At 32.0% G+C, this 20,761-nt stretch overlaps 1 protein-coding gene across 3 annotated transcripts in view; it reads right to left on the bottom strand.

Annotated features, from left to right (window-relative positions):
- Nucleotides 1–15,995, bottom strand: part of LOC148310518 (uncharacterized) — a 44,329-nt gene extending 28,334 nt beyond the window's left edge. For 2 of the 3 annotated variants that reach the window (XR_015837385.1, XM_088258276.1), the window contains exon 1: nt 15,911–15,995. The gene's annotated coding sequence lies outside the window, so the exon portion shown is untranslated. Of the gene's footprint in view, nt 1–15,263; nt 15,282–15,910 lie in introns of those variants that run through there. The other variant, XM_088258278.1, reaches the window with a different exon arrangement.
- Between the last annotated feature and the right edge of the window lie 4,766 nt (nt 15,996–20,761).

The following is a 20,761-nucleotide window of genomic DNA, read 5'->3' as shown; positions in this document are numbered from 1 at the left end:
GAACTTAAACGTCAACACAAAATTGTGGTTTAGTTTCTGCCTTGCAGTTACTAAAGCGCAGTTATAGCGTGTAATAGGCATTTGAGACAGGCACGCAAAGAAAACCATTTGAGGAATAATTGCAATATCGACGCTTGTCTATAAAAACCCCTTTGTGTCTCTCCCAAATACGTAATACACGCTATTACTGTACTTTAATAACCGCAGTATTTACTGCTACTATTTGAGTCTAAGATGATAATGAATGCACCGTAATCAGTACTGCTCCAAATGCAAGCAAAATGTATTTACAAGGACGAATCACATATACATACTCGTATATCTATAATAGATACAAATATCTAGTACATTACTGTTATGAGATGAAATATGGATTAGAGAAATGAACGGTTATAGAGACATCTTTATAATCGAGTAAGATATTCGATCGAATCAAAATTAATTAAATTGATGTTGGACTACATACTGGAATACATGTTGGCATTTTTAAAACAATTTTACCATAGATGCGCACTAAAGTTTTAAAAATTTCAAAATAAATACATGTTTTTAACCGAATAGTTATCAATAATAAGTAGTCAACGCGTTATCTTTTCACTGTAATTCCAGCCCAGGTCTGATAATTATGTTTATCGAGCTAGAGTTTTCATGTTAATTTTTGCATATATTGAGTTACGAGAGTGGTATAATTATTTTGTATCTAGGTCGTGAACAGGGCCATTCGCAGTCAACAACAAAATTTGAAAACTTTTCAGATCGATTGAAAAGTACATCCCAGTGAAAAATCTTTACGCGAGACCTTCTCTTTTTCAATCCCCGAAAGGGAAAATTACACAAATATACAGTCAGATTCTGTAACCAATTTATTATAATTAAATAATTCCATAAAAAGTATACTTCATAGTTAAATAAACCATAGCTTCATAGAAAAACAAATGCACTACCCTGTCTGGCAGCGAGGGTGATTCTTTTCTCGGTGATCCAGAGAATGACAACGAGTTAGGGCCAATGAGTTAAGAGTTGCGAGATTCCAGGGGAAAGCAAAGTGAAGCAGAGGAAACAAGGAAAGAGTTCGAAATTGGCATGGTCTAGATGACGTTTTCCACGCTAGAAGGACTTACAACCTAAAGACGAGGAGAGCTGACACACGATAAGTTGGGATGGAGCTAGGAAAGAGAAGAATCCCATAAAAAGTATTAAAATAAACTGTCTCACTGAAAGGAAGGCTTTTCCTACTAATTTGGCATAATACTAAAAATTAACGCTTTTAATTTATAACTCTTGCGACAGCTGATCTGGTGTCTGTATTTATAATTTTAATGAACAAATAGGAGAATACCTCCAATAATCTTCTATATTTTTACAAAAATCGTTACGTCTTTAATTACTTCATATGAAAGGTTTCCGCACATGCATATTTTCAATAACGTGGATTTTTCTAGTGCGTGTTTGCTAAACATGCAAAATTCCGAATAACTAACTACACAAATACCTTACTATTGATTTGTTTTCACAAACGAACACTAGCCAACAAAAGCACAAGTCACAAATCAAAGGTATTAATATTTTTATGTTTTAATTAACCGACGTTATTTTTTAATTATCACCTATAATAAAAAAAGAAGCAAATGTGTAATATGTATGTCCGTAGAGTTTAGAAGTCACTGTTACAATGTAATATATTTCGGCCACCCTTCTTACAGGCGCTGTTGTACCTCAGCACCCTTACGCGGTATAAGCTAAAAATGTGTATTCTACGAAAATGTGCGTTTACCAGTGTAATTATTATTTCCATAACTAAGTAATGTTTCATTTGAATATAAAGTCCAAGTATTATTGTTGAGACGGAGATTGCGGAGGTGTTTAGGGGTTTACCGGAAGTTTTAAGATCAAAATACACGAAGCAGCCTAAAATAATTTGTGTTACCAAACCCTTTCAAGTTGTATTGAAAAATACATATATAAATATATTACTACTACTACTACCATCACGCCGTTTCCCCGCAGGGGTAGGCAGAGAGGATGGAACGCCACACTCTCCTGTCCTGACATACACTCCGCGCCTCCTTCACATCCATACATCTAGTCATACATGCCCTCCGATTACGCAGACTTTTGACACCGCCAGATTTTAGGTTCTGATTGATCTGATCGTGCCAAGTCTTTTTCGGTCGTCCACGTTCTGTTTTCCCTCTCACATTCGCCACATATATTTTCATAGTCATTCTGTCGTTATCCATTCGCTCCACATGTCCATACCACCGCAAAGAACTCTTCCTAATCTTTTCAATTATTCCTCGTTCAGCCTTACATTCCTTTCTTATATCGTCGTTTTTAATTCTATCATACAATGATTATTGATTATATAAATATACGTTACACGAATACAAAAAATTAAAGAAATAAGTGATTCTATTGCTTGATTTTTCTTATACGAGATAAACGAGTATTTTCAATTTTGTGCATGTCAGAAAAATTCTAAAAGAAAGATTTATCTTTAATTAATCTGGGTGTTGTATTTTTCATACTTTCCCACGCGTTGACGTGTTAACTACTAAGGAGTTTAAAATCATTTAACTATGTATCAAGGTATATTAATAAAAAAAGGTAATATACAGAACTTATCGAATATTAGGCGCAGTCAATATCTATCGCTCCCAGAATGGAAATTTATTTAAATCCAGACAAAATATTCCAGGATATATTGTGAAAATCACACGCCTTCAAAACTGATATCTATATAATCCGATATACCGAGGCACGGGTTTAGGATGAGAGTTGCGAATATCGACCTGAAGAAATGATATCGGATAGATCAGACCTGCACAACATACGGCCCGCGGGCTGCGTGCGGCCTGCCAACATTTACTGTGTGGTCTGCTAAGCCTTACGCGAAGACGCATAATATATGCACTAATTTGAGATTCGAAATCTAAAATAAAAATATATTATTGTTTTGATTTAATTGTGGGTACGGGAATCTTATCGAAGCAGGACCTTTTGAACCGCACGGATATATAGTATTTCAGCATCACTTTGGGAATTCTACCAGATTGGAAAATAACCATGAATGCTTTTATTTTGTGTAATTTTAGCTTATTTTGTTTGATTGCAAATAAACATTTTCCTTTGAGTTGCTTAGGTTTCAGCTCGGACACCTGTGACAGTGAGGTAAACAGCAATGCAAGTGCGTACAAAAGTGTTGGAAACGAAGTTCATATTAATAAAAAAATATATATTAGGTATATTATTATTTTACAGTATGATATTACCATGAATAATTTCATGAAGTTTTTTTAAATAATCTCGGACCACTGTACTTTTATCTGTAGATATCGATGCCATTTTCCTTAAATTGGTAATAAAATCAGCTATGATAATTTTACTCTCAGCTCTCAGTCTAGTCTACTAAGGGCTTTGTGCAGTAGTAATCCTGATTCGTCAAAATATCGTTTGTTAAAAATAGATGTATAGATACATGTATAAATAATCAGGTTTATATTTGTAAATGAATATAATAATAAACATTCAAATAACCTTTCCTTACTGCCATAAAAAAATAAGCTTAGATACTGACATATTTATAAGACCTAGAATGAATTGTAAAGCGATCATGACGTGATTTTTCACAAAAACGGTGCTATGTAAATGAATTATTATGATAATATAAATAAACATATTCTCGATTATAAAATAATCATAAACCAACGCATACGTTTGAGTGACGTTTCTTTTGAAAGATATTTAAAGAAAGTTAATTATAATATATATTCGAATATATTTTAATAAGGTTAATTGTATATAATATATCTTCGAATACCACAAAATGCAGCAGACGACTAAATTTCATTCGCTAAATTTATTTCATAACAGACAAGTTTTTTGTTGTTGCTGATATTGTTATTTCCTAGAATCGCTTCCAATACTTTCTATTTTAAAAAAAACCGCTTATCATTTCCGAGTTGCGCAGACCTGGTCTAGATTCGAAATCCAGGGGAACCAAAGGGGATTAACTTCTAAATTCCCGTGACGCGACGATTGAAAACGTTTCAAAAATGTTTTATCGCGCCATCAGACAATAGACCGGGATGGGTGAGGAAATACTTCCCGGAATTATTATCCAAGCTGTGGATAATCTACAATATTAAGGCAAATTTCTCAAAGTTTTCGCTTCCAACAAACTAGCGATTTTTATAGATGGCTCAAATCGGAAGATTGCAACTCCACCTATGGTCAAAACTGACATCATTTCGTATTATTCGTGTTAAAAAATTAAGAACTCTAACCTACCACCTACCTAAATAATTCGGAAAACCATGTTACAACATTTGGTAACTCGATTGCATCTCTGACTTATACCTTACACCTGAAAATAAACGATGTTTCAATCCAAATATCCCATTAAGCTCCAATTAAACGATTGTAGAGATGGCTATTTACGACAGCCTGAAACCCGATCATTTAACAGTAAATTACGTTTTTGTTTGTTTTTAATTGACCCCTCTTGATGGAATTCTATTGTTATTGTAATATTTATTTGTGCAAATAGAGAAATGAAAATATTTGCTTGTATTGTTTACTTGTTCGTTTATCAACCCAGCGAATGCTTTGGCCCGTTTTTAAATTATAGAATAAAATGATATCCTGCCAGAAAAAATCTTATTTTATTATATTCGCAATGATAAAAAACTCATATATATATATATATATATATATGTGTATATATATATATATATATATATATATATATATATATATATATATATATATATATATATATATATATATATGAATATATATATATATATATATATATATATATATATATATATATATATATATATATATATATATATATATATATATATATATAAATATATATATATATATAAATATATATATATATATATATATATATATATATATATATATATATATATATATATATATATATATATATATATATATATATATATATATATATATATATATATATATATATATATATATATATATATATATTTTTTTTTTTATCTCATAGAGTCGAGACTATGAGATAAATATATATTTTTTAAAATTGCATATCAACATCTCTTAAATACATAGATTTATTGTAAAGATGGAGCTATTATAATATTATTTATTTGAAAGTATTTCGTTGTCGCTGTTATAAACCTACGGAATTCAATATAAATTAATATTCAATAATAAATTGTACGAACACTTTCAATGATTATTACATATTTAAATCAATTCAGTATGTCATAAACATGTATATAATCCAAAACTACTCGATAATGACGTCTGCCTACACACGTGTAAAAAAATCAAGGCTGAATTTCATTTATTGTACAAAACGAGAAAGTTATTAGACGGAAAACATAACAGACGCTAGTCTACCTCGTCATATAATCATAATGTGTATTTAAAATTGACGATCGATATCACCAACGTAGAGTTTTACTAGCCGGCGATATTATCAAAGAAATTGCACATGCTTACTTTGAGATGAAAATCTCAAGTGGCGCCTACACAGAAAGAAAGCCTTCCTTTTTGTATTACGGTTTTTCTCCATTCGAGAGTGTTCTACGTGGTTCTAGAATACACAGAAGTGGAAGAGCGTTTTTATGGTATTTTTTAAACATTTTAAAGATTGAAATTCTGGAGATTTTAAACATTACTTCGGTTTGAAATGGTTACGGTTCTACGGAGAGATGATCATGAGAAAAAAAGAATATGCATCATTCGCGGAGAGAGGTACATCTTCAAATTTAGGAACTTATACAGCAAGGGAATTACTGAAGAATGACGTATTAAGGCGTGATATGCAGTGTTCTCTCCTAAGAACAACGACAATTCCATGTTCATAAAAACAAAATATAATCTTGACAACATACGAGTACTTACGAGCGCTACGATTGCGAAGAATGTAATAAAATAGTGAGAGAGATTGAAGTTTTACGTTCTGGCGCTGTTTAAAGCCAATTATATAATCAATTTATACAACTTATGGACCAATATTAACATTTTATCTTACACAAGTCGAAAAATTTACATCGGATATTTTTTTTATATCTGTTACTTATAATATAATATAAATCGACCTACTTAGTTTTTGTCAGTCGTAGATTTTTTTAAATGTATAAATATGTGCAACATAATTTTAAAACGTAATGTGAACATAATGAAATTATAGTTACCATAATATTGATTATGACATTAGTTTGAAAATGCCATAACAAGGCGAAACAAATGTCACAAATTTTATTTTTATGTTTTTAGCATCAAAATATAATGAAATCTTGTTCTTAGTTCAGTGACAATTACTCTTCATGAATAAGCAACACATTTAATGTAAATATGATATTGGACAGATCGGTTCTTACATTAGTGCTTCGTGCTTCATACATTTCGCTGGTTAAATGCCATAGGGCCACAACGCAAAAAAAAACTCTTTATTCGAAAAATGGTATCAAAATCGTCAACATTTTCATATTCGAAAAAGACACCCATGATTCTAGCGTTAGAAATATCCATGTCCAGAAGAATCATGGATGTCTTTTTCGAATATGAAAATGTTGACGATATAGATACCATTTTTGGGATAGGGATTTATTTTTTTACGTTGTGGTCCTTTGGTATTTAACTAGCGATATCGCTCACTCCCTTCAACAACGTCATAAATAAAAAATCATCAATTTTCAGTTGTGCATGTTTTCGGAATGCCCAGAAAATGTACTATATCCCAGAAAAAGCGGCATATTTTTAACTTAATATTTACCCGCTACAGGGCAGAAAGTGTTGTTTTTGCATTTTGAAGAAAAGGTATTGTTTAATTATTTTTTTACATTAACTAAATATTTTTCAAATGGAGAAAAAACCTTGAGATTTTACCTAAAAAGATCTGTTGCACAGTAAAAAGTTCAATAAGTGGCTTGATATTTATTTTTAATACATTGTTTTATATTTTTAAACATTAAAAACGTTCTCCTGAAAAATCAAGTTATAGCCATCAGCGAAATTGGGTGATTAGGTTAGAACACTTATAAAAATAATAAAGTCATCTCCTAAAGTCGTGCTATTAATGATGAATAGTAAATAAATCGTGAATGACGCCTCGTCACAACTTCCAAGAGCCGCTTAATCCGAGGAACAGACAAGCGTAGTGGTAATAATCCTCCCACAAATACCAGGAAAGTATGATCGAATCTGCCGTCGGTCCCGGAGGGTCGGCGGGCGGGAGGCGGGAGGCAGTTGCCATGGCGACCCGGCGTCGTCCCGTCTCCATGACGACACTCCGGCCAGGCGATGACGTCACGGCCCGCTACCCCGTGACGTCGTCTGCCCGGGAAGTGGTGGGGAGGACACATACACCCCCGGAACAGATGCCAAAAGATCGTAAGCACCGCTTCGAGAACTTTACACCGGAATATATTTTTATTTATTTAATATGTGCAGTTACATTTTTAATACAATTTGATATAATTTCTATACATTTATACATATGGCAAACTTATAATTTTAGTTTCGCTGTGCCTCTCCAAAAAAAGAAAAAAAGAGGCTAAGCTCTTGTGCTTCGAGAGGGACTACTTCAAGGTTGGTTGTATTATTTGATAAATGGTATTAAAGTCTTTTTTATTTATAAATAGTAAAAATTTAAACGAAATCAACAGGTCAAATTATAAGCTTAAATAAAAATTGTGAAATTTATGTTTTCAACCGTTTCTCGAGTATGAGAATATAAACCAGGATTCGGATATCACATACAATTTTAAGAGTTTTTGCTTAGTAAAAGCTTTCCTCATCACACCATAAACGTCTCCATCGAACTCTCGCATACTGAGTTTCGAGTTTGATTAATATATCTAGAAGTTTCAAGAATTTGTCAATCATTGGGTAGAATTAGTGAATGTTACACGTGTGTAAAGGGATCACTTAAACCCGCCTAGGACGGTCGTATGTCCTGTAAATGCCCAGACTTACATATTATTCTTCAATTACGTTAAGATGTTAAAAATAACGAAAAAAAATAACTCCCAAATGGAGATAATCCAGATTTGTCAACAAATATTCGCACACACATTAAAAATGTTATAAATGATTAAACTTTAACAATGAAATTTCAACATAGTTACGAGAAAAATAGGTTACTAAAGTACAACGAAAGCATAACAAAATGCAATACCTAACAATTCCAACTGAACTTTAAATATTTGGGAGCCAAGTACTTCAATAACCTTCATACAGATATAAAAAAAATCGAATCTAAAAAAAATATTACCAACAAACAATAAATAAGTCTCTTTATTGGAGAGAACTACGTTATTAATTTTAAGATTGTAAAAGTAGAAATGTCTAGAAAATAAATTAAAATTATTACAAAAAAACTTTTATAACCATATTAAATTTTAAAAAATATATTTTAAATTTACTTTTTGACATGTGTACGTAAAATAAAACACTTTCTCGTCGACCCACAGCAATTTATTTACGAGTGAACTTTGATTACTTGTGACAATGACCGAGCTACCATAGTCAATACTGAATTTCATTTTGGTTGATATTCGGTGTTATTTTTAAAGCATTCTAATGATTATAATTAAAACTACGTACAAAGAAAGTACATACAGTGGAAACTCTCATAGCGAGATGAATTCATTCCAGAATATTACTCGTTATGTGACGTAATACTCGTTAAGCGATACAATTTTTAACATATAAATCAATGTAAAATAGGGTTATGCGTTCAATGCCGAAATAAATAGTATTTTTTTTAAGTTTATACAAATAAAATTTCATGTTAAAGAAAAAAAAACTTATTCTGGTTGTTGCAAAAAGTAACAAAGACTCGTAAGTGTATTGTGTATTAACACTGATACATCAGATCACACTAGTATACAATATGTATGTATGTAGTGCTCCCCAAAGTGATGAAGACTTTAAGTGATCGAAATGGTTTTGGTCGATCAGCAAAGGTAATGGATTTTTGAAAGCTTTCCGCCACTAAGGCTGAGTACTCAACTACCCACACTAGGATGGTAGTTTCAAAAAACCCAAAATGGTCAAACCCATTTTCAGTTAAACGCATACTTATTTTTTTAATGTTTTCCGCAGATATTTGTGGCACATTTTATAAACTTTATAAAATTAATTAACTTTGTTATAACCACTTGTTTATTAGTAGGTACAATTTAACCTACCGGTGTCGACAAAAATTTTTACCACATAAATCTCAACATATTTTTAAATAAAAATAACATTTAGGATTTGGTGAGTTTTTGGTGAGAGCAATTGGATGTTTTTAATGTTTTAGAATTACAAGGTTCTTGTCGAAACCGGTAGGTTAAATTGTATTAATAAACAAGTGTTTAAAACAAAGTTAATTAATTTTATAAAGCATACTTTTATTCCTTGTACATAATGCAGAAACCAGATAATATTATTCATAAAATAAAATTATCCTTTTATTTTTCAAAAATAAAAGTTAAATTACAATAGTAACCAAAATGGAGGGCGTATTTAAATAGTGCCTATAATTTTTTTATTTAACCATTTTCGTGTTTTTCAAATTATTATCACATATCGTCGCTAAAGATATATATATATTTTTTAATTAACGTCCAAGTGACTCTGAAATCTAGCTACGGCTTATGCAACACCGCTTGTCATGGCCCTTAGGCTTCAGCTTTATAAGTTTTATAGCCTATACCTACTCGTGGGTGGATTTACTCTTTATGTTTAAAGTTACTATAATTTCACGTACATAATTCACGAGTGGAAATTCTAGGCAAAAACACTCGCTACAAAAGATTGCCACTTGCATATACATATATGTATATAAATAGTGAGATGGAGATGATCTTTAGAAAAACTTAAAAACGCATTTCATTGCTAAATCATTTCCACTATCTCCTTTTCCCCAATTCAACCAAGGGTAGTAGTATTTTAAGAAAAATACGGCTCTATATGAATTATCCAATTTTATTATTATGTTGTACTACATACACACTGTGCAAATCGGAGCGCACGACTGACCGGTTTCACTATAGCAGTTAATTGGACATTAGTTAGGTTTTTACCTTCTTAGAGTTTTTCTCTGGTAATTTTACATTGATAACAACATAATCCTACCTATCATTTACAGAGTTAGTAACCTTTAAAGTCAATTACTATCTGACCTTTAAGCAGTACGCGTAGGTGTATTATGAAATGAAAACATGAATTTTTAAAAGATTGCCGAAAAAATGCCACCTATATTACTTATAAAGAAATGAGTTCGGAACCCAATTTTTAAGATGTTTCTTCACATGGAACAAAATGTATAAATGTATAAATCTCAACGTCAGCCTCCGTAGTGTAATGGTCAGCACGCTTAGCTACCGTACTGGAGGTCTTGGGTTCGATTCCCAAGGGGGGGGGTGAATTAATATAAGTGATTTTTCACTCTAACATTTATTCAATACTATCCTGGACTGGTGTACCTGAAGCGGAAGGCTGATCACTTTTCCTTCGATCAAGATAACACTGCGTTTATATGATGCAGTGCCCTATGCACCATTGGGTACGGATAAGGATTTGAAGAAGATATTCTTAACTGATTTTTAACGTTTATTTGATTGATATATAAGCAAATCTTTTTTAATAAAAAAAATCAATAATACAAAAACAGGTTGGAAATAAGAATATTATATAATATGGATTAGCCAAAAAACACCCCGAATTAAAATACATTGTGTATATTTTTTTGTTGATCAACTTTCCCCGATTACTCACCAGAGCTGGGCAGAGCGGTAGTCGATTTTAGGCTGTAAAAAGCGTACACAACTTGTTGGTAAATTCTCTATTCTCTATTCCCTCTGTTAATCTCTTTTGGTCAAGGATAGTAAACAAATCAAAAACATCTGTATATACCCTACAGCCGAGTCGCGGTGAAAACGCGTTAAACAATTTGACATTGAAAACTACAGCCATCGATGTTTGTACACGGACGATTCGTAGCGAGACCGCTGTGTTAACATCACAAGAACATCTTGTACTCGACAATAAATCAACCTCCGTTTAATTTAAGATAAATAAATTATGGAATATACGTATTCAAACAAACGGCCATAGATATGAGATGTTTATAATACATATCATTTTTCGTTATTAAACCGAATTCTGCTAGATAATAAATAATAGTCACGATTACTTTAAACTAGAAGTTGGACAACTTCACATGTAATTGCAATTATTAAAAACATGTCAATTGCGCGAGATTTGATTACTTAAATTATTGAAGAAGAAAAAATACCAATATTAATTCAAGTTAATTTAAGCAACATAATTATTATTCACAATCGACGTGAGATGATCATTTACATATTGTTATAATAAAATCTAACATTGATTATATCAACAATACATTGAATCATTTATCCCACAATAACGTGGACTTATTGCGAGCATAATCATTTTTAGAATTTTAAAAATAAATATGCGTGAAACAAGATAATAATTTTACAGCAAAACCGTATGACGTATTTTACATATTATGAAAGCTTCGACAATCGGTTTACCGATAACATACTGACCCGGTGTTGCCAAACCTGGGCCGTGGTTTATATTCATTATTTATGGAAAGCACTGGAAAACCTACTCGGAAGGGACCTACCTAGTTTACCCCAAAATTATTTTGAACGCAAATTCAAATTGATAATTTTCTTTTGTTTCGATTCCTTTTGCCCGCTTTATCGCTCCGATCTGTCGCATCGTGGACGAGTTTTCATCAATCAATCTCAAACGCGGCGTTCTAAAATAAATGTTTCAATTTGAAATTAACATTTGACGGGGAAAATATTTAAATTTATGCCTTATAGAATATTGTCATTGATTTTAAGAAAATAAACATTAAAATTCATAAACATAATTAAGCCTCAACGTACATTAAATCGCAACTTAATTTTCTCTAAAACCAGGTAACATTTTACGTAAATGATTATGTTCTTAAAACACCGATTTCGCTTTGAAAAAATAAGTTTTTCTTCGAAATAATTATATGGTTCTGAAAAGAAAAGACTTATCGAAAGGCAAGGAGTTTAAAAATATATATAAAAAAAATCCACATATATTCTAAAAAACAAACAAAAATATCCAATATACATTATTTTAAAAATCGGGCGTAAACAGACATCGCTCACTCCTTTAAAGAACGTCATAAATCAAAAAACTTGATTTTTCAGGAGAACGTTTTTAAAGTTTAAAAATATAAAACAATGTATTAAAAATAAATATCAAGCCACTTATTGAACTTTTTTTCTGAGCAACAGATATTTTTAGGTAAAACCTGAAGGTTTTTTCTCCATTTGAAAAATATTTAGTTTATTTAAAAAAATAATTGAACAATACCTTTTCTTCAAAATGAAAAAACAACATTTTCTGCCCTGTAGCGGGTAAATATTAAGTTAAAAATATTATTCTTTTTCTGGGGTATAGTACATTTTCAAGGCATTCTGAAAACATGCATAACTCAAAACTGACGATTTTTGATTTATGACATTCTTGAAAGCAGTGAGCGACATGTGACTTCTCCGGTGGTCGCTGGGCGAATGAAGCAACTGGACGAATACTGAGCCTTAAAGTAGGCAAAAACCGTGCCTGTGTAATCCAATAAATAATAATAATTGTAAAAATTTTGGATAATTTATATAGCGCCATTTTCGTAAAATACTACCTCAAGAGCGCTTCACTGCGAAGTTAAGTGTTTGTTAATTACGCATCAACAACAAAAAACACAGCACCCTTTCCAAAGCAGTCAGTACAAATAAATCAATCAACAATTTTTTAAACTGGCATCTAATGTTGAACACGATTGGAAAAAAAACGTACACAAAAATCGATGTTCTTAGAAATTAAAGATGACCACAGCGGAATAACCAAAGTTTAAAAACTAGTTACAATAAAAATACTACGAGCAATCGGGTCTCATACCAGTGAACAAAAAATTACGAAATAAAATTATCCAATGTAAATTATTCATAAAATGATTACAATAAATTATTTTGCACAATTTAGTCGCAGATCTTTAGGCGAGAGTTAAATAATAATTAAACAGTTTAAAAGTCAGCCGATTTAAAAAGAGAAAATTGGCACGTTTTCTGTTTATTTTTTGTGAATCCGACAATATTCAAAAACCATATCGAGTTGAATGCGTGCAGCCTATCCGAGCCATTCTAGAAAATGTGCCGATAGGCGAACGCGGCAAAGGATTCTGTAGTTCGACAGAGCAATAATAATAGTGGCAGTGAAGGTTGATTAGTGGCACACGACGCCATACCATAACGAGATTTGTTCTTGCCACACTGCGAATAAACCATTACAAGCAAATTTATTCGTGCCTGCCGATCCGTAAATAATGTACAGTAAGTACAAGTGCCTACCCAGTTCGAGAGCGGTCCGCAAGAAAAAAAAGTATGCGCCTAGGGAAAAATCTCCATGAACTGGACGCGCGGTGAAATGGACACTTGCGATTGTGCAAACATTAACAACTTGAACACGTATATGACACATTTTGCATGTTGGTAAATGACGCCAGCGCCATTAGTTCAGATTTAGTTTTTTTTTAATGTTCCGCCCTCGCAGCTGGCCGTCCTGGCCTGCTAATCACCGTTGTCTGCCGCCTATTTAAAAAAATATTTTCTTCTATAATGTCACTTATTCACATATGTATTTTCACCAGTTGAATGTGCAAAGCATGTAATCCTATCAGCATACCCACCCTTCCAAAAACACGGCTTGGAGGTATGTATCGTCGGGTGGATCCGTCAAGTGTCTAACTTCATCCGGGCTAAATAGGAGAGATTAAAACATTATAATTAAACTATCAAACGGATTATATCGATTTAAAAAAAAACTTTATTGTATTACTAGATACACATGGAACACAACAAATAGTATTTTTGGAATTGGTAAATTTCTCTTAATAGTTAAAATACATCTAATGATTTTACTCCCTTCCGTTGAATAAGCCCGGATGGAGTTACGACACTTTACGTACTAAACCGATACTACATATATACTCGTATCTATGTAGAAAATATATCAAACTGTATATAACTCAATTACCATTCATTATTCCTTTTTATTGGGAAGGACGTCCAGATCAGAAGCAAATAAAAATATATATATATGTATATGCAAAAAATATATTTCTATCAATGCAGTGACATAAAATTAAACACTTAACTCTTAATCTATTAATATAATTGTTTTTTTTTTAGTTATAGCCGCGAGTACGTAAAACATCCAGTTCATTAAGGTTTTCCCCTACCTATTCGAATACAAAGATCAAATATTAAAGTACCTACATAAAGTGAAAATACTTCTTTTGTTCCCAATATTATTATTGTTTTTCTCCGACCGCACAGTGGCCGTATTTTCCTAAGCAAATAGATAAAGAATGATAAATTCCCTTTAATCTAAATTCACTTCATTTTGATTATTCTCCTAGAAACACTTACAAAACGATTTACAGTTTCTAAAGGTTTGCGAAATCAGACGAGTTAAAAAATAGTAAACGTCGAATGCAAGTAGTCTATATATAAATAGACCACAAACGAACGCTTATTCTTGAAACTAAAATAATTTCGAACGTAGGTTTAGTGAGAAGAGCATTTTCTAAAAATATTTCTACAAAATGGACCCGTTATTAATAACCCGGACACGTGGATGAGAAATTATTGCATATAAAGCAGCTTAGCAAACAATCACGAACGATATACTATTTATTGAAAACTGAAAATAGCCGCGGAGTAGTTATGCATATTTTGCGACATTAAAATTGCACAAATTGTGGCAATTCGGTGATAACAAATAAAGGATATAATATGTACACGCCAAAAATTAATAAGTAAACGTACATAATTCTATCAAACATAACTGCGTCATCTCGGAATACGTATAACGGCCGACCAAGTACTTGAAGAAGTTATGATTGATAACAGTTTCTTAAGTGATAACGCAACAAGGTAAAAAAAAAAACGTGTTGGCATGATACACAATAATGACACTGAACTATTTAATTTTGAAGTCCTTTAAAATATTAAAATACTAAATTGAACATTAATGAAAAGTAAGCATCTTCAGCTTCGATTATAATAAACAGCTTGTTTAAACCATAAACACACGCCGAGCTCTGAGTGTAGCGAAGTGGACGCAGTGGCCAACCGATCCGAATACAACGTGTGATGTCGTCCACGCATCTAATTTCGACGACAGACACTCACATTTTAATTTCTGACTAAATTCTTGAATCAAATCCCACTTCTCCGAGTGAAACTCTTCAGAAACCTTCGGCTGTTTGTAGAGACGCGAAAATATTGAACACGAGCGCAACATAACCAAAATGTAACACTACACGAGTTGTAAACTTAAACAAAATGTGTACATTACGTAATTAAGCGGACATTTTTAAACACAATGCTGTCACATGACCTTATAAGAGTGCACAACGGACCGAGGGAACGAGTCGCCAGAAAGCCTGGAGGTTCGGGAAAAATAAAATAATGCAATCTAACTTTAACCAAATTTAGACATACGTGAATCACTGTGCAGATAGCTTTCTCACGACGTGGGCATACTACGTGGACACATTTATGCACTAAATTAATTATATTTACACTCTAAATAGATGCATTTCGATTTCTACATGATCTTAATTGCAAAATAGTCGGTTAGTTTCTCTAAATACTAGTAAATATACAACCAATATATAGGTCAAATTTCTTTCAGCCATTGTTAGAGTGCAGCGATGATCCAGCATTTTAGTTATAATTCGTGGATTATAACATAACAGCTGTGTAAAATGCGATAGAACACACTATAAAATATTTACGAATCTTAGCAAAAGGCATAAAATAATGAAAAATCCTACCTTATCTTATATTCGCAGAATAAATGTTATCCAATACACGGCGAGCGCATTCCGCGTCCTTCACTATCAACAACACCCAGACCATAGAGAATGATGCTGAATACACAAACATATGATAAATATAAACATTGCGCATGTCGACCATAGACTAGCATTGTTTACTTGCAACCAGCGAGTGAAATATCGTGCGCCAAAGTAGGCAACTGAGTAATAAGAAATTATGTATCGTCTCACTACTAAATACTATGAAGTTACGGACTCCGTTTCTTTTTACTCTCTAATACCTGGAAATGCATTTAAAAATAAGAATAAAGAGGTACTTAAATTGTAAATTATAAGTAATATATATATAGTTTATTTAAATGAAGCGTAAATATAAAAACCAAATCTAATACACTTTCATATTCCGATGGTGATAAATTTTACTTGTCAGCTGCAACTAAGCGTCAACTTATAATTATAAATCCAATGTGACGAATTCCAATCTAAGGGCAAATGAGTCTTTTTTCAATTTTGTGTTCTAAATTGTGACTCGTTACAAATAAAATCCTAAATACTTATATTTAGGAACACAGGACTGTACACAATATATTTTTCGGAAAAGTTGTTATTTTTTTTTAATGTTTATGGCTCCATAAATTCAATCAACCTTTGTAATCAATTGAGTAATTGTACAATTTCCCACTCTTAATCCACACTAAAAAAATACGTAGGCAGGCCTCTATGAAAATTGTTTTATTTAGGTTGTAAATACTTGATTTCAGTTGCTAGTTATCTCTTTTAGGTTGCCAGCGCACGGGCGTTTTATATTTTCAGAATTCTGAATGTATGAAACACATTAAAAAACTGTGTACTAGCACACGTTCCTTTCTTTCGATGTGGAAAATATTACGAATCGGAATTTTGTATGAAGAAGAGCACAAAACATGGTTTAGGAAGGATTGTATTATAATTCATCCTAAGTTCTCATAACCAAGACAGGCCTGTGAGTTATTTCATCCCAATACAAGACAATAATCAATTAGAGGTGCACCACATATGTTTTTATTACAATTCATGTTATCATTTTGAACTTTGCATCTCTCCCGATAACGCCTGGAGTGGCAAGTCTGCTCACCATTATGATAGGGCCAGCTCTAGTGGAGACTTAATGATTCACCACTCCCTTTCACTGCTCCATTCTGATAATAAACACAAACTCAGCACTTTTACTGAACATATTTATCTGACGATGTTCTTCGACTAGGACTATGGTAAAATACTTGTTAACAAACAAACATATTTGACTTTGCTTAAAAGTATATAGCAAAACCATCTATAATTTCATGTAATTGCCTTGGAGGACCTCTACTGGGCTCCGAGAAGGTGAAGCTCCTACCACCAAGACAGGTCGTGAGTTACATGACTCACGTAGGTCTTGGCAGTGAGCTGTAATACAGAGGGAGGTCACAATAGACCTAATATGGTCGCAGTGACATAAGGGATGCAAGATCCCTTGACCTCAAAAAAAAAAAAAATATATATATATATATATATATATATATATATATATATATATATATATATATATATATATATATATATATATATATGAGAGGTCTGAGTGGAATCTCTCATAACAAGTTTAATTCGTTCCAGCAATGTTACTCGTTATGCGGAACATTTTTTCCCATACAAATCAATGGAAAATATGTTAATGCGTTCCAGGCCAAAAGAAAACTCAATTTTTTTAAACGTTTATTCAGATAAAATTACTTGTTAATTGTTAAGGAGTGTTAAAACTTGGAATATAATTAAGATTTGGAAAAAACGGAAAAAAATTGATTTTATGACAGATAATTTATCCCTTTTAACTGTTTTAAGTCATTTGTTTTAGCCGACGCTTCAATATTTTTTCAAAAATGTGTCACAGTATTATCATTGAATGAATTTGTAGCAGGAATATACACCTGTTTATTAGGGCGATGCTTCTTAATGTACGATGCAACAGTTTCCCATGCTTTCAGCATTTCTCTTATTGTGCTAGAAGATTGTTGCTCTGCTACTTCCTCCTCCTCTATTAAAAACTCTTCTCTTTAATGTATTGGTGTGAAACACGATGTAACTCCATAAGCTCTTCGGTGGTCAGCTCTTAGCTTTACTCTTTCACAAGCTCTTCAATATCGTTGTTATCCACTTCGAGTCCCATGATATTAGCTAATGACACAATATCGTTGACTGTAGACTCTACAGTTACTGTTTCAAAATCAAGTTTGGCAACACTCTCTGGTCAAAGTTTTTTCCAAGTAGAAGTGAGGATCCGGTAACTCCTTCCCAAGCCACGAAAGTCCCGGTTCATAAGTGAATGTCGTGAAAAAGGGACTTGCCCTTCCTTTGTTACTCGTAAAGGGAGCATCTTTTTCAATTTTTTTTGCACGTTATGTGAATTACTCGTTATGAGAGGTGCTCGTTATGAGAGGTTCCACTGTACTCTGTTTTGAAAGATGTCAGCTTGTTTTGGAACTAAGCACTTTATATTATTTTTTGACATCTCATCAAAGATGAAGAAGAATATGGAAGTCTGGGCATTTACGGGGCTTACGACCGTCATAGGCTGGTTTAAGTGATCACTTTACACACGTGTAACATTCACCAATTCTACCCATTATTGACAACCACACTACTCAAATTCTTGGAAGTTCTATATATATGAACCAATTTAGAAACCTTGTTCATGAATCACTAGAACTTCACTAGAGACATCTATTGGTGAGATGTAAAGAAGCTTTTTATTAAGCAGAAACTCTTATATTAGTATGTGAGATTGGAATCCTGGATTATAATCACACACATGAGAAACGTCAGAAAATACCATTTTTATTATTAAGCTTATAATTTGACCAGATAATTTATTTACAACATTTTGAGTGTGTCCAAATACTTGTTCACAAAATCTGGATTATCTCCAATTACAGGAGTTATTTTTATATTATTTTTTGACATCTCATCAAAGATGAAGAAGAATATGGAAGTCTGGGCATTTACGGGGCTTACGACCGTCATAGGCTGGTTTAAGTGATCACTTTACACACGTGTAACATTAAGCCCCGTAAATGCCCAGACTTCCATATTCTTCTTCATCTTTGATGAGATGTCAAAAAATAATATAAAAATAACTCCTGTAATTGGAGATAATCCAGATTTTGTGAACAAGTATTTGGACACACTCAAAATGTTGTAAGCACTTTATGTTGAATTAAAAAATATATATTATTTTTTTTACGAAAAGGTTTTTTTTCAAATATAGGTTGTGGTGAATAGTAATTCACTCTATACATAGATGTCAGGAAAAAGTGTTTACATATTTGTTCCTTGTATTTTTTGCACAGTTTCACATATTACCATAAAAGTATTTGGTATAGGATCATTCATATTGTTAAAACTAACTTACCTTGCACATTTTTTCTTCAGTAAATTAGATGTAAGCAAAAAGTCGATGAGAGATTGATTTGTCTCCTGCTAATTGCAGAAAAGTAGTCCTTCCATCAATGTTTCGACCAATTCTCAATGGGAGGACTGCTCTCCCGAAACAAGTACATAGTACAGTGGATCTGAACCTGGGTTCGACTGAACCCCAGGGGTTCGGGTGATTCAGTTTCCAGGGTTCGGTGGAGGTCAAAACACACACCAAATTTATTGTATAATATGAAAAATTATACAACGTACGATATAATAATTTAACCAACAGATCTAGTATATTATTTGAAAGGAATATATCAAAAGTAATAAAAATAATACAAGAGGGCAAACGCTAAAACAATGCACGTACTCCGCATCGTCCTTTTTTTTTACTGGAATGGGACTTTAAATAAATTTACTAGGCCTATTGTCATAATGTGTCATCATTGCAAAATGTGCATTATTTTGTTTTTGTTTTTATATGAAAATCATGTTAAAATGGTTTTGTTCTACGTTTGTAATGGTTTTGTTAATTTGTGCTAATACATAGGTTTATAGTCCAATACTGCTATCTTTATCCTTAGATTTCTTTTGAGTTAGCAGTTTTGCACAAGCCAGAAATATTTTCCAATTGTTACAGTTCAGCGCATTGTTATTTTAGAATTTTTAACTTATAACTTAAATTAAAAATTAAAAAAATTAAAAATTAAAATTTATAACTTAAATGTGGTTTAATATACTATGGACAATGTAGGTGCCATATATATTATTATATTTAAAATGTCGATGTGTAAATTGGAATTACGGATTAAGAATGCCCGGGGTGATGATGAACTAAAGTTCTATTGATAAATTGCATTAATTTACAAAGAGAATTTAGGGCTACAAACAGACCAATTTCTATTCATAAACTAAGCCATTTATTCACCAGGATAGTTCATAGGCTTAATTGATTATCACACTGTAGCTCTTAATTCTAGTATGCATATTTGGAATATGGCAAGGAATATATTACGATAAAAATATTTGTTCCAAAGGTGTGAAGAAAAAATAACAAAATTGTCAACTTCACAACAACTTTAATATTTACAATAAATGGAAGCAAAAAATTAGTAAAAAGTATATAAAATCCATAAAATTCAGTTGTTGTATTAAAAATATATTTGCAATACCACTTGGAATAAGTAATACAAGTTCCAAGAGGTTATTTATAAAAAAAAGCTTTCAACATTCCCATGCATTATAAACATTTATTTATACATTTATTTCAGCTTAGTTTTAAGAGTATATTACATATACAAAATGGGAATGCAAAAGATTTTCTACTCATATATTTCTAATATCAATCAGTCAAATTTATCACACATTGTTTTTCACATTCTCAAATTGGATATCAGATAAAATATTACATAC

This window comes from Brachycentrus maculatus, unplaced genomic scaffold, assembly GCF_059751285.1.
Source record: "Brachycentrus maculatus isolate JH-2025_06_01 unplaced genomic scaffold, ASM5975128v1 h1tg000092l, whole genome shotgun sequence".
In the NCBI taxonomy this organism is placed as follows: domain Eukaryota; kingdom Metazoa; phylum Arthropoda; class Insecta; order Trichoptera; family Brachycentridae; genus Brachycentrus; species Brachycentrus maculatus.
This window is presented reverse-complemented; position numbering and strand designations above follow the sequence as displayed.